Source organism: Cryptomeria japonica, chromosome 1, assembly GCF_030272615.1.
Source record: "Cryptomeria japonica chromosome 1, Sugi_1.0, whole genome shotgun sequence".
In the NCBI taxonomy this organism is placed as follows: Eukaryota; Viridiplantae; Streptophyta; class Pinopsida; order Cupressales; family Cupressaceae; genus Cryptomeria; species Cryptomeria japonica.
Genome location: NC_081405.1, coordinates 65725753 through 65742140, shown reverse-complemented (window position 1 = coordinate 65742140; position 16388 = coordinate 65725753).

Genomic DNA, 16388 nt, shown 5'->3' with positions numbered 1-16388 from the left:
AACTAGTGGTGGGGCCCATATGTCCTTTCGGCTAGTTACACTGTAGGAACAACTATACCTAAGGCTACAGCTTTCGCTCTCACCTAATTTCTATAGCGGCTCGAAGGATTTACCACATGAGGTCGATCCCAAGAGTGATGTGTCTCTTGGCAAGCCTCTCTTAAAAAGATAAAAATTTTGAGTGTTACTAACACTTTTCTCTTGCACCTGGGACCACGAAAGCCAAGGGAGAGGATAGTGTATGTTAGAAGTGGGACCACTCGACCGACTTTTTGCACAAGTGTGCCAAACACAAAAAGCACTTGTTCTTTTAATCTACCATTGCAATGTGATCTAACTATTTGGAGATGTTGCTCCAACAGTCATGGTGTTCTTTTTAACTTCAATGGCAAAATGTGTTGTAATCTAGAAATTGGAAATCCTGGTCAACTGAACTTGAAGCACGTATAAAGAAAAATCGCTTTGCAAAATTTTTTTAAACAAGTTGATTGTATATTTTATGTGCACCAAAAATAGAAGTGTGGATTGTAAATTCTTTTGATGCAAGAAAATAGAAGTGTTGATTTTAAGCCCCAAATGAAGTGTGTTTCCTAACTTGCAAGAAAACAAATGTTTGTTTTGTTCAGTTTTAATGCACCAAAGAAACAAGTGGCCCTAACTAGAAAGCAAGGAAAGTTTGTTTGTTCAAGTTTTAAAACACTAAAATAAAGTTTGTGATTTTAAAGGGTGAGTTTTTAAACCTGCACAAACAACAACCGGTTAGTAAAATCCATGTCTAAGGGGGGCTTCCACAAGCCTAAAAACTTTCACTTTTTTGGTTACAAGGTCCTTTGTACAACGTTCTGTTACAATAGCACTATTCTGTGTTTGAACAGAAGCGCTATTTAACACAAACGCACTAAAAGAAAAAGAAAAATAGAGAAGGCAAAAGCGCTGAAACAGGGTGAAGAGCACCAAAATAGTGTCAAACGCACCAAAACAGTGTCAAAAGCGCTAAACTTGATACACTAGCACTATTGTAAGAACAATAGCGCTAGAACAACAAGTATCAATAGCGCTAGAATGAGATCAATAGCGCTAAAGTGCAACTTGTGTGACAATTTCAACATTCAAACATGTTATTGGTTTAAAAAAATGATCTTTTGGGTGTTTGGATTCACGTCGGGTTCACCAAATGATGCACTGCGAAATGGACAAGGTTAGCAAATGACAAACAACACAAGACACAAGAAATCGTTAGTGTTAGTCAATCAAAAACTAATCTAAACAAGCATATCAAAAGAGATACTAAAATCATGCTAATATATCTAATAAATGAAACAAAGATAATAAGGCATCTTCAAATGCCTCCTAACATGCTCTTGGTTTCTTCTCCTTTGTTCCTCTCCTCTCCAAGTTCCAAAATAGTGTAGCTCTCAATATCTTTTTGCACTATGGATGCTTATGGAGGTTTGAGATTGAATTATTTGCTCTAAATATGAATGAAAAGCTAATACTATACTACTGATACTAAAATGATTTATTTTATCCAAAATGACAAGACATTAGTTGATTATGCTAAAATGCTCTCTTAAAATGCCTACAGCTTAAATGCATACAATTTTTCAGGATTTGGATTATGAAGAAATGGGCTCTATTTATAGGGAAAATGGAGCAATGGATGGTTGAGATTGAGCAATCTCAACAAGGGTCGGGATTGAATGATTTCCAATCCATGTGAGGGCTTTCAATCCAATCCCAAGATGACAAGTGTCAATGTGAGATAGGTTGAGAGGAGAGGGAATAAGCATTAAATGCTTGATATGACCTTGGGAGTTAAAGTCAAGGTTAGTTGAATGAATAAACTCTTTATTCAAAGAATAAAGCTTTTATCCAATGGATAAACTCTTGTGCAAATGTAAAAAGGGATAAATATGGTCAAAACAGTAAATGTTTGGGGAGACAAGTTTGAAATAACCATAAATTGTTATGTAAGAGCCATAAATGGTCATGTAAGAGCCATTAGTGGTCTTTGAAGACTTTGGGGGTTAATTTGTTGAACACACAAAGCATTAAATGATTTTCAAAGACTTTTGAAGTCTTTGAGAAGTGACTCCATTTTTCTTAGGAATGTGACAATAATTAGGGGATAGATTAGGTTAATTAGGAAGGGCTTAGAAGAATCTAGAAGGGGATTTTAGGAATGCAATTTGATTTAGTGGGTGAGGGAAAATAGGATTTTATTAAGATAAAAATTGATTTATTTCAATAAATGTGTGCAAGTTGTATTTGTAGGAAAATGCAAGTGGGGGGGGGATAATGATTTAAATAAATGTTTTTATTTAATTTATTTAAAAGAGGAAAAGGGGATTTAATTAAATAAATAGATTTTATTCATTTAATTGATTGTGAATTTGGTTTAATGAATTAATTAAAATAAATTGAATAATTTATTTAATTAATAGGAGAATGTTTGGAGATGAATTAATTAAATATAAATTTAATTAACTGATGGTTAGTGGATTTTTAATCAAATAAATAGCGAATATTTATTTAATTAAGCTGGATAGGTTTGTGTGACTAGACTAAGTTTGTTGGTTATTTTTGGAGAACACTTTGGAAGAAGATGAAGACAGATTTGAAGTTCAATTCTACTTTTCATCCATAGACTATGGATAGACAGAAGTAGTTAATCAGAGCTTGGGAAATTTTCTAAGATGCTTAGTTGGAGACAAAAATGGAAGTTGGGATTTGATCCTTGCACAAGAAGAGTTTGCCTACAATAATTTAGTAAATAGGAGTACCAGAAGGACATATTTTGAGATTTTTACCAGAGCACACCCTAGAGGTATATCAAAATTAAGAGATATTAGTAGTGAAGACCTGAGAAGTTCAAAAGAAGAAGACTTTGCAGATCACATAAAGGAATTACATATTCAAGTTAAGAAGCATTTGGAGGACATGAACAACAAGTATAAGGAGAAAACAAATGAGAAGAGAAGACATAAGGAATTTAAAGTTGGGGATAAAGTGATGGTGTTTCTGAGAAAATAAATATTCCCTATTGGAACTTATATCAAACTTGCAAATGAGGAAGTTTGGACCTTGCAAGATTTTGGGAAAGTTCAGTTCCAAAAATGCATATGAAGTGGAGTTACGGAATAGTCTCAGTATTTCACCTGCATTTAACATTGCAGATCTATATCAATATCATGAACCAAAATTCAATGAGGACAGTATTACAAACTTGGAGAAATAGTTGCCCCAAAAGGAACTTGATTATATTGAAGACATTTTGGATAGTAGGATTGGGCGTAGTACCTAAAGAAGTCACTATAAGGAGTATCTTGTAAAGTGGAAGGACAAACTAGTTGAAGATTCATCTTGGATTTCTTAGGCAGAGGTATACCACCTTGGTTTTCCTCTAACCCTAGCAAATTTAGAGACTCACTTTTTCAACAACCCCATATGTATGATGCAAAATCATCCCCGATTCATGGCAATCTTGCATCAACCAAAAAAATTTCCTTTCTATTTTTGCTTTCTATTTTATAGTTTCAGCATTTCATTTTGCATTTTCTAGCATTGGCTCATCGGATCTCGGGGAGTTGTATTTTTTCTTGAAGACTTTATCATCTACCTTATTCCCAAACTGCAGAGCATTTGGATAATTTTCCAGCAAGTTATCACTACCGGTTTCTGAGATAGTTTTCTGGTACCGACTGCCTGGACCTATTTGCAATTGTAATCTACTGAAATCTACTAGATCCCTACCATAGCTTGTGGAGCCCTAAGAGTTGATTTTGATGTTCCTTTGCATGTGGACAAGCTTCCCCTTGATCCGCACTTCATCCTTTAGATTTTTTGAAGGAATTTATTTGGTGGAGGTCGACCTTTTTTTTTACACGTTAGGTCTTGTTCTTTGATATCTGATCCCTTTTTGGACCGATTGGATCCCCTTGTATCAAATAAATAATTGTAATTGAGAATTGAAATGTAGATCAGTTAAGATATAGAACATAGAAGATAGATCCTAAGATTTGAGGTCCCAGTTGTGACCTATTCTATAATTAAGTATGTTTTAGCAGGCCAGTGAGCCATTTTTTGTAACCCAGTTGTTACCGATTAATTGTAATAAGTCTTCATGGTATAATTCATTCAATTTTGCATTGCTTCCATCACATCCTTGTGTTTCATTGTGTTTACTCTTGCTGATCGATCCAGATTGATATCTTTGAGGTTCCTCCCAACTGGTGACTGCACCACAGATAATGGGCGTCCTTTCAAGAACCAAGATGTTCATGAACTTTGTGATAATTTCCATATTTGTCATTGTTTTTCCACCCAATACAACCTCCAGGGTAATGGTCAAGCTGAGGCGTCTAATAAAACCATTCTCAAAATCCTTCAAAAGACAGTCGATGATGATTGTTGTAACTGGCATATCTAACTCAACTCTGCACTTTGGGCCTACTGCACAAGTGTTCACACACCTACTAGAGCTACACCTTATTCACTTGTCTATGGTGTCAAAGCTATCTTGCCTATTGAGGTCAAGTTACCATCCCTGAGAATCTCTTTGCACAATCTAATAAATGATAAAGATTACAGGGTCTCTCGATTACAAGATCTAAAAAAATTAAATGAGCGTATACAAATTGCCTTTAATCATCTCAAAGAATATCAACAAATAATGAGTCATAGTTACAAGCATAAGGTAAAGCTTCTCACATTTGAGGTGGGTGACTCAATTCTCATAGAAAATCCTAAAAATCAGCAAAACGAAGAGAAGAAGGGCAAGTTCAAACCAAATTGGCTTGGTCCTTATGTCATCACAACAGTGTATGGATCAGGTGTATATTAGCTCTCAACACTAGATGGATAACCTTTGGAGGATCCGATTAACAACATGCACCTTCACAGGTTTTAGACATAGTTTTTGAGAATATCCCATTATCAAAAAATATACAAAAAAAAAAATCATTACTTGGTGAAAACCTAGCGAATAGGTGCCTTGCGGCACAAAAATAGAAAAATCAAAAAAATTAAAGAGAATTAAATCTGCCCAATGGTGAAAACCACTTTCCTAGCACCTTGGGCAAGTACCATGGTGAAAATGGGTTACCAGTGCCATGTATAAAGACGTTGCTCCTCCCTCCTTCAGGATTCAATCTTATCCTTTCACCTTGCACACACTCATAGCCTATCCATTCCATAATAAATTGATGCATTCTTATCATGGCTTGTTATTCATCTACCTAATATTGGCTAGCCATTCATAATAAACCTTCATTTTCACCATTTCCTTCCATAATAAATCAGGTCCAATCTACAACTGGGGCAAAATCCTAAATCTAGTGATGGAAGTGGAACCCCGAGCATCACATGTTTTGGGGATCATCATATTTTCATCCCTCTTTCTTTTCACACACAAGTCACAATAAAAGATCACTTGCATCTCCAATCCGCAATAAAATTCATTCTTCTTTTCAATAAAGTATCAGTTTCATGGATTCAAACAGTTTTAGATGAGACACAAGCAGTAGTGGGCTTTCAAACAAATCAAATCTTTCAACAAACTTTTGCAACAATAGGGTTTTTAGCACAATCTATCCTTTATCAGGAAAATAACATTGTGACCAAATCAAACATGTTAACATATGTGGCAAGAAACACAAATAACTTGAGGATTTCATTATGTGTTGATGTCAAGTCTTGGTTTTCTTTTGATTTCATCTTTTAAAGTGAGATGTCTTTTATCTTTTCTAGGATGTCTCTGATTAGAGATTCTATCTCTAGGATGTCTTTGACTAGAAAGGCAAGGATGGGGTATGATTCACCTACTATTTTTTTGCTGTCCATGGATTGTCTCTTAGTAATGTTATGGATCATCCAAGGATACGAGGACGTTGTGAGTCTAGTATGAACTAGGGCATTCCTTTTTTGTGACTGACTAATCTCCATGCAAATGAGTACAATGATTTTCTAGGTTGAACCTATACCTAGATGGTCATAACCTATTTTCCATAATAAAGCTCAAAGATGATAATAGCACAAGAAGCTCTTTCACTTTCATATATTCTACCTTCCATCCACCTTTCTTTTGTTTTTCCTCCATTGTCCATTCTGGAGTCCATGTAGCCTTCTATCATATGACTGAGTATAATGACATGCCAAGAAGATCTGCATTTCATATAGCTTTCACCTGCATCATTACATGTTAGCACATAATACACATGCATTTAGAAATCATGATAGAATCACATCCTACATATATCACTAATTAGCATCTACATTTTCATATAAAATATAAAAAAGATAAAAATAACATATCATGCATTTCATTATGTAAATAAGTCATAACTATACATCCATTTACATAATGCATAGCATACATATAAATCCAGAAAAGAACAAAATATATTGCATTCCATCATGTACATATCCATCACATTAAGCATCATCGCATCATAATAAACATGTAACATGCATCATCATATATAATCATGGCATCATATCATAAAATCATCATAAAGCATATAGAACATCACATAGGAACACATGCATATAGTTGCCACAAGGATGGATCATCTCATATATATTAAATAATAACTCTCATGATACAATAATGTCAAAATCTCATATGGCTACAAAATCACCCAAAGGTGTCTATATCATCATACAAAAACTGATACAAAATGGGATCCTCGAGAGCTATGATGAAGAACCTCCCTTAGAGCTAGCTGGCCTCCATGGAATCTGAGCACTCAATGTACCTGCCCCTGGATCACCTCATCTATTCCCTCCTCCCATAGGGGTGTGGGTGGACCCATGACTCCACCACTAGATTCTCCCCTCCTATCTCTTTCGGTAGTAGTCATAGAGTGTGAAGCTTTCCTAAAGGTCCCTACCCTCAGCTCTGGAGGTATGACTGCATAGTAGAGGTTCCTCAAATAAGCTATGTCATCACCTCCTTGAAGGAAAAAAACCAATCCTTCTGTTGTGTCACCTGCAGCTGTAGCCCTGGCAACCTGTATGGTCTCCTCAGTGGTCGTATATCTCTAAATGTCCTCATCTATCTCTCATTGTATGTCCACTAGCTATCACCTCAATTGAGTCACGTCTCTCTCGAGATCCTTGATGTCATCGGCCTACCCCTATGTGAGCTCTCGTAGCATGAGTAACTCATTCTCCTCCTCCTACCTATCGTGTTGTGGGGTACCCGGTACCTATACCTGGTCTAGTACTTATCCTTGTCTCTATCCCTATCCTTGTATCTAAGTTGCAACCTGTAATAGCTATCCCCCTTTGCCCTTGTGAGGTCTCGATGGTCTATCTCCCTATCCTGCCCCTCCACCTCCCTCAGCTCCCTTCGAGGAGGAGGGATATAATGCATATATGGATGGTATTGATCATACATATGTTCATATGGAGAAGGAACATAATTATAGCTTGTAGATAGACCACTTGGTATGGTATTGTAGTGAGGAGCACTAGGTCTAGGTTGATACATGTCATGACCATGAGGATATGGGGTTTCATAAGAGTGATCTTGAGTATTGCCCCTAAATTTGACATCGGGTTTCCTTGTGTCATGATTTTGGATGTTCACTTGAGTGTAATTGTATGCATTGGTATGATCTTAGGTATTATCATGGGAATGTGTATTGGTAGTTCTTCTCCATGGGAAATGACAACTATGGGGTTGTTCATGAGACTTCCTAGAAAAATTGGTATGAGTATGGGCATTAGGAGGTTCTGGTTTTTGAAACAAGGATGAACGTGACTTAGGCATGAAACTTTCTCTCCTATTACCACCATTATGTCCTCTAGGATTTGCATTTTGTTGAGCCATTTGATTAGGATCCTCTTCTAAAATTTGTGACATATTAAAATCATGAGGTAGCCTTATTCCACTTTGTGCCATGACTTTAAGGAAATATTGTCTATCTCTTCTCATGATCTCAAACAATCTAGTGAATCTTGGATCTAAGATATTCTCTTCAATGTTTGCGATGGTGATAGATGCATTGTCATAATCATTGTTGTTCTCATTATTGGTCTCATTATCATTGTCTAGCATATTACTACAATTGCCAAATGGATTAAAAAATTTGTCTCCATCAAACTCATAGGTACTCATTTGAGAGATCTTAGAGATTCTTTGGCTTCTCTTCTAGACCTTTGGGAATGGGTTTCAACCATGAACTTGACTTTAGCTAAAATGAGAGATGGAACAAAATATGAAGACTATGGAATACCAAGAAAGTATGAGATGTAATGAATCTAGGGTTGTCTTGCAATGTCCAAAAATGTAAATCCAAGATATGTGTGATCTAAAGTAATGTATATCTTCCAAAAAAATAATAGATCACTTGATGAGGTAATTTCACCTTGACTAAAGAGGACCAAATGGGACACTAAGATGATAGATTTGATGTGGGAAACACTTAGTAATATGCTATAACAAGTTTGCAAGATAAGATGAGGACCACAAAGAAACCTTTTGACTCTAGTTTGGAAAATGTGTATAAGGGATTACAAATGAAGGGAAATGATGGACAAATATGTGACCAAGACTAGTTGACTGGAAATGATGAATTTCTATAGGAAATGCCTTAGAAGCTCTTTAAATCTCAAAACTTAAGCCCATTTTCTCTTTTTAGGTTTTGTAAATTTTATTCTAAAACATAGATTTGAAACTATTCTGCACAGACGTGATTTCTGATCAAAGACCGTTGAACTGACAATGTTGATTCTTTGACAAAAACACAATTTTCCCTTTCATAGACATGATTTCAGAACCCATAAATGTTTTTATGAAACAAAGACTTGATTTAACTGATGTGGTGATAATATTGACTCTCTGATACACAAAGGCGATTTTACCTTGCACAGATGCAATTTCAAAACCCAGACATGTTTTTAAGTGTCATAGAAGCGGTTTCTGATAAAATGTTTGATTCTGTACAAATGTGAAATTGTTGAATGTGACCAAATCTTAGTGTTGAATGTTTTTGTGGCAAGAAGACACAATGTTTGAAGATGTATTTGTCCAAAATGTTTTTCTGTATATTCAAAATATTTTCATTGGTCTAGCACAAATTGAAGACACTTGAAAATATGCACAACCTAGGTTGGAAAGAGAAACCATTCAATGTGTCCCCCACGACATAGAAATACCTCAAACAACTGAGCAACTAGAGATTATGGTAGAATTGGCTCCCCCACCATGACACTCACTTCTTGGGCATACTAGATTCTCTTACCTTAAAAGACCAAAGATCAAATAAGGGATTCATGTCTCAATATGAAAGGGTACATGAGGGGTATCTATAGGGTACGATCCACACTCCCTGGACCATCAAATGGAAGTATATTTGGCCTCTACAATAGAAGGTGTTTAGTGGGGGAACTTTTGTGGTCCTTGGTGTCTACCCATGTGGTGATGGTTCATTTAAGAACCCACTCCTAATCCCCAAAGAGGATTTTTAATGCATCCAACATAAGTGTGGATACTAGGGAGAACCATCGGTGTAGATACACTTCACCAAGTTGTCATGGCTTTCGCCTAACCTATTAATTTATATAGTGGATAGAAGAAGTACCGCTTGGGTCATACTCTCTCACTTGGCCTTATGGGCTACCCGGGAGATAGGACCTCATACCTAAATAGAAGATGATAACAATTTCTCTTACACCCAAGGTCCAATGGAAGGTGAGGGGAGATGATACTTTTGTTATCAACTCTAGGGTTATAAACATAAAATGTGCAAAGTTCACCAAACACTTCAAATAAGTTCTATGACCCCAAATGAAAAAGATATGTGACCCTAATTATACTAAAAATCCAAAGACATACACCTACATTACCCTTGCAAAACATAATTAGTAGTTTTGATGGATTTCCCCCACCTACAGGCACACTAGTTAGGTAAATTTTAGAAATCCAAATCCAAATGTGAAAGGGGGGCTTTGAAAATATGATATTTGCTCTTTTTTTTTTGTATTAAGTATCATAGAATCAGAAAACTCATTTTTTGCTCATTCAAGCATCCACGTTACAAACTTATTGCAAATACTAGCTCCTTTCGACAAAACTTATTACAAATACTAGCTCCTTTTGAGCACCAAACTAGAAACAAAAATTGGAAGACCAAGGGTCACAACTTAGAAATCCACTTTAAACAATGTGACAAATACAACCAATAGAAGACCAAGAGTCGCAACTTAGAATTCTACACAAAGGTGTCCCTCAAGGGAGTTGAACTTGGGTCTCCATATTGAGAACTCAATGCTTTAACCAACTAAGCTCAACCCCTTGGACATATTTGCTCTTTTTCAAAATAGCTACACTAGTTTATTAGTCTAATACAAGGGGTTAGGCCAAAAATCAAATCAAAAAACCCTAAAATGAAAAGAAAAATGAAAGTTGAAAGAACAAAAATGCGATTATACCGATCGTAGACATGACTTTTGAACATAGACACATAAATGTGAAGCATGGATGTAATTTCGGAGATCTAGAACCTACAAAACTGATAGAAAACAAGGACATGAAAGTAGGTGATAGAGATGCAGTTTCTGATTAAAATCATAGAAATATAAGTCACAGATGTGAACACTGATAAATCTGCACCTGCAACAACAAAAAATATAGAAATGCGAAAATATATAGCACAGACGTGATTTATAATCACTGACGCAAAAATATGATGCACAAACACTATTTTAGGATCTCGAACGTGCAAAATTGACAGAAAAATAGAAACGCGAAAACAGGAAGCACAAACGCAATTTCTAAACATAGACGAGGAAAAACCAGTCGCAGATGCGGAATAAATTAGAATCATTGCAAAGCTAACCTGCAACTTCACAAAAAAGCTAGATCTGCAAATAAAATGTTAGAAACAAAAGTGACAAGAGTCCCACTGGGTGTGCCAAAATGTATACGGTGAGAAATGATGATGAAAACTTATTCTAAAATCATAAAGATCCAACCACAATAAAAACCCTAGCTCTACAACCAAACATCCACCATACATCAATAGAGATACCTAAGAATATGCAAATTCACAAAATAAACAATATTACCATTCACATGTCAAGTAGAGTTTCAATATCCATTGTCTCCTATCTCGATTGATCTTGTTTGATACATTTTCTCTCAAATTTTATGTGTGCACAAGAGCTCAACGAAGAGAGAATTGTGGTTGATAGCTTGATCGTAAGAAAGATTGATTGCATAAGATTGATTGACTGATTAAGGTTGATAATGAAGGAGGTATCCTCTTATATACAAGACACTTTAGGAAATAGAAGGATAAGATTAAAAGGTGAAAAGGATAAATGGTTGGCTAGGATTAAAGGGTAGGTAGAAGAAATAATAAAAATAGTAAGAGGGTAGGTAGAAGAAATTTAAAAGATAAATGACATATGTTATTGAAGGAAAAAAATAATGAATTAATTAAATAAATAAAGATTTATTTAATTAATAGAGGAAGTGGGATCAATTAAATAAATAAAATGTTAGGATTCCCAAAGATACTGAGAGGGGGGGTGAATCAGTATCTGACTGGTAGGTGAACTTTCTTAAATTATAACATGAAAAACAACTGAAAACTGTGTACCGGTAAACTAGAATTAATGCCATAAATAAGAATAACAACCCCAACATGAAAGATACACCATAACATAATATTTTAATGAGGAAACCCAATGTGGGAAAAACCTCGATAGGATTTGTGACCCACAATAATCGCTTACTGGCCAATAAGGGAATATTACTATTTGCAATAGAGGCCTGCACATGCAGGAAGGCCAAGTGCCTAGAGCTCACTGCTCCATTACAAAAGAAGTCTCACTAACTTACAAAATTGGATTATACAAATCCAATGTCTTGTACTACTTCAGATCAGCATCTACTATGCCAGATTTAGTACCGGTTTAAGCTCTGCAATATACATAAATCCTTATCCAATATCTACCTTAAAATTCGCATATTAGGTCTACATTAATCCTTCCATCTATTTCTTCTAAATTATCTACAATGATCTCATACTTATATGAGCCATATTACAATCTACCAAGTCGGCTTACAAAAGTTTTTACAATTAAATACAAAATACATTTATACAAAATTCCTGTCAGCCATGGCGTCAGTAATCTTTCTTTTCTGCGTCGGTAAACTGTATGCCGGTGTAGAGTCTGCCAGTGCCAGTGTCTACTGGTATCATATGATTGTAAGGTTTCCATCAATGACAATACGTTTAATCACCTACAATTTCTCATTGGAGTGTGAATTTTCCAACAATCTCCCCCTTTGGCATTGATGGCAACACTCATGAGAAAAATCCAAAAAGTGTCCAAAAAGAATTTGCCAAAATTGTCTTACCAAAGTTGTGTTATCAAAAGGTGTGCTCCCCCTGAGCTAATGATGTCTTTCTTCTGATCATTTTTTTCCTCTCCACTACTCCTCATTTGACATCAATGACAAAGGTTGTCATTCACTATTAGTGGAGTGTGGTTCCTGCCTAGATCCTTATAACCGGTGGGTTAGAATCTGATAGATGTCTGCCAATGCAAAATTTTGCTTGTCACTAAACCTTTTGTTGTCCTTTAATGCTGCTTGTGTTCTTTGAACTGTACCAATGAGTATGTGCACTTTCTCTTTCGGTGTCTTTAAGTCCGGGAACTAGAGCCTCATAAATTTATTTTCTCAAAGAAATGAGGTAATCTAGTTTAGGACCTAGTTTGCATTTTAAATCCTTTGCCTTAATCTTTATCTTTTCTTTATCTTTTTCTAACTTCTCAATTTTCTGCTCAAGATCTGCAATGTTCTTTTCAATTTCCAAAAATGGATCTAATGTTCCTATTAAATTGTCAGCAATACTGTTGATTTCTTCTTGTGCTTTGCTGATCTCCGAATCTATGTCCTCTATCAAAATATCAACTTCGTAGGTATCTCTTTATAGTTTCTTGAAATCCAAAATTGTTTCTCCTAGTGCCGGTAATAAGGTTTCCATTTATTCCTTATTCTTCTTCACTATTTCCTCAAAGAATTTGTCTTTCTCCTTATTCATTCTCTCTTTGAATGTGTCTTCATTTATCTGGTCTAGTGTAATTAGATTGTCAGTTATATATTTAGACAATGTGTCTAATTGGCTCAAAGGATCTTTATTATCTATGTTACACTTTGGAGCTATCATTTTCAAAACTGGTAAAGTGTCATCTATAGCTTTGTAAGCTTGTGCATTACACTCTGTTATTTTCTTTATTGAGTCCAAGAGTACCTCTGTCACATTCATTGGTCTGAATTCTATCATTGAAGTACTAGATGTCTGCCCAACTGTTTTCACAATCTCCATGTTGTCGCTTGTAGTAATAACTTTTCTTGTTTTGACCTTTGGTAGGTCAGTTTGTGTTTGCATTTCTACTAGAAAAGGTTTGTGCTTTTCAACTATTATCGATGGCACTGTCTCGGTTTGAACCTGTGACTCTGACTGTTTCTCTACTTTTGTCTCTATCTGTTTTACTATGCTCTTGTCTGTTGGTTTTTTTGATTGTTTCTCAGTGTTATCTATCAGTGTTTCTAATTTTTTACCAGTGGTATCCATTGCCGGTTTCTCTGCATGCACCTCTGCACTGTCTATTGTCGGCGACTCAGTTGGTTTTCTAGTTTTTGTAGTTGTCGCTGGCTCAGTAGATGCAATAGTATGCACATTTGTGGTCTCTGCCTTCTTAGTGTCTAAGGGATCATTTGATTTTTCAGTTTGTTGTTGTTCCCCAATTCCAATATTATCAATTCCAACATTTTCTATGGGTGGCTCTACTGCCACATTTGTCTTCTTATTTGATTCCTTATCTACCACAATATTTACCTCTTGGGTGTCTATGTTCATAGTGTACAAAGTTTCAGATTCAGGATTTGTATCCTCATGAGGAGTCTCCATACTCTCTGTTGCCAGTTGTGTGTCAACGGTTTCTACCGGTGGAGTATCAGAAAGAGGTGGTGGTAAGTTATCAGTTATTTTAAAGCTTGGGGGTCCACCTTCCTTACCTTTCCCCTTATCCCTATCCTTTTGATAGACTGTGATAGTCTTAGGTCTCTTAAGTTCTTCTTGTTCCTCTTTTGCAACAAAGAATTTATCCCATTGATCCGCAGTCTCTTCTGGAATTTCATTTACTCTTCCTGCCATAAGTGCAACATGTCGATGCCCAGTTGAAAATACTGTCTGGTTGGCCTCACTGATTAATTGATCTATCTCTTCAGTGGAGTTCACTGGGTGAACTGCAAGTAATTTTTCTATTTTTTATATTTTTGTCTATCTCAACAATAGCTACCCTTCTAGCTTCTAGTCTTCTGTATAAATCAGTGGGTATATCATCAACAATCTCCATCAAAAATTTCCATCAACAATCTCTACTCTTTCTTTATCATCAGTGGAAAGTGTGTTATACAACTTGCTAATATTTTTCAATTTTCCATCCTCATTTATTTCACTTAGAAGTTTGTCCAGTGGAGCAATATCCTATTTTACCTTCTTCTTCTTTGGAGTTAACTTCTTACCTGGAGGCCTCACTACCTGTTGCTTTTGTCTTGTTCTTCTGGGTATAGGCGAGGGTGTCAGTGAGGGTTTTATTTTCCTTACTACCCTTTTGAATTCTACTGATATATCACTTTCAGAAGAAGTTGCAACCGGTGAAAGATGAGCTTCCGTTTGAAGTCTTTCCAACTCACTTTCCTTAATATCAGTTTTCTTCAATACATATTCCTTAATTGCTTTAGCTTGTCCGGTGCCTTTCCTCACTATCTATTTCTTAATTCTTTTCTGTGATTGAATACCACTCTCAATTGTTTCAGCATTGCCAAAGAATTTCTCATCCAGTTTTCTTGGTGCCTCAAGTAGAGCTTTTGCATATGTCTCAAGTATGTTCTCATCAACTTCATATCCCATTTCGTTTACCCAAATAGTTCTTGGGACAACTGCTTCCATCCAGAATTCATCTTTCTTTACCACAAAGCATATGTCATCCTTGTATTTGTCCACAATTGCTTGGGATAGTCTTGTTCTAGATTTCATCTTTGCCTTAAATGCTTGGAATATTCATTGATGTTCTTATCTCTATTTTCTCCCATGTTGGTCAGTAGGTTTAGTAGTTGTTTTCCTACCAGTATATAAAATCCAAAGTCTTTCTTGCGAGTACCCAGTACTTCCTTGGTGATATACAACATTAATCTTACAAGTAGGCTGCCAAATCTGAAAGTTCCCTTCCTACCACCTTTGATTTTCTTTAGGTTTTCTATTAGTTCATCTTTCAGTCATTCACAGATGTCAATCTTAGCATTGTTGTTCACTAAGTCATAAGCACTTTTAATACATAAGCTAGAGACTGAGTTTAGTCTGTTTGTATGTGTATTTTTGTAGCCAAGTACCATGCTAATTAATTTGACATTTACATCTTTAACATCATTGACTCTAAGTGATCTCTTGTCAAAATTTGCACCGATTAGGGTCTTTACAGTGTCATTAGAGACCTTCTTAGTTTTGTTAGGCCTGCTACTGGTGGAGGGTAAGCCTGTCATTGCCTTAACTGCCTCTTTTGTGATCTTATGAATTGAATCTAACCAAAAGATTTCATCATGCACTCTACTTAGCACAATCCTTATAACATCCTTGGGAAAATCCGACATACCAAGGATTTCAGTAAAACCTAGGGTTTCCACTATCTTATGTTCTGGTTTGATGTTTTCAGATTCATCACATAAAATAGTCTGATACATATTCTTGATTTCTTCATCTTCCAATTCTTCTATGTGATAATGTATATACATTCTAGGGTCTTCAGCATATACTACTCCTTTATGAATTTGAGAGAATGCCCCTAGGGTATCATCTTCCTTTGCAATGTTGGGAATGATCTTAAACACGGGTCTAGGGTGTTTTACTTCTTCTACAATAATAGAGTTTGCAATGAATTCAGGAACAGAGGAGGATGCCATGGTTATAAATACCTTAATCTACCTTTAGGATGAGTGCTTGAATGATTTGCTTCCTTCTCGCTATGGATGCCCTTGCTCAGAATTTATGTGCTCTCAAGGGATTTGAATGTTCAATGAATGAAAAAGGAGCAAAAACACTTACTTTATAATGTTATTTTCTCCAACTACCACATTTAATGCTTGCCGGTTAAGTCACAACTTAACTCATCTGTCGGTAAAGAAGTAATTCAACTTCTCACCATCAACCGAGGGTATATTAGCATGTTTTTCAATTTGTTGCTAAACACCCAAAAGATTTTCCTTCAGTTAGATGAAGAGTCTCCTGCCGGTGGAGTGATACTCTGTTCTATCGGTGGAGGAGTATTCCCATCAACATTCTGATCTAACTTTCTAATCCATTGCTTTG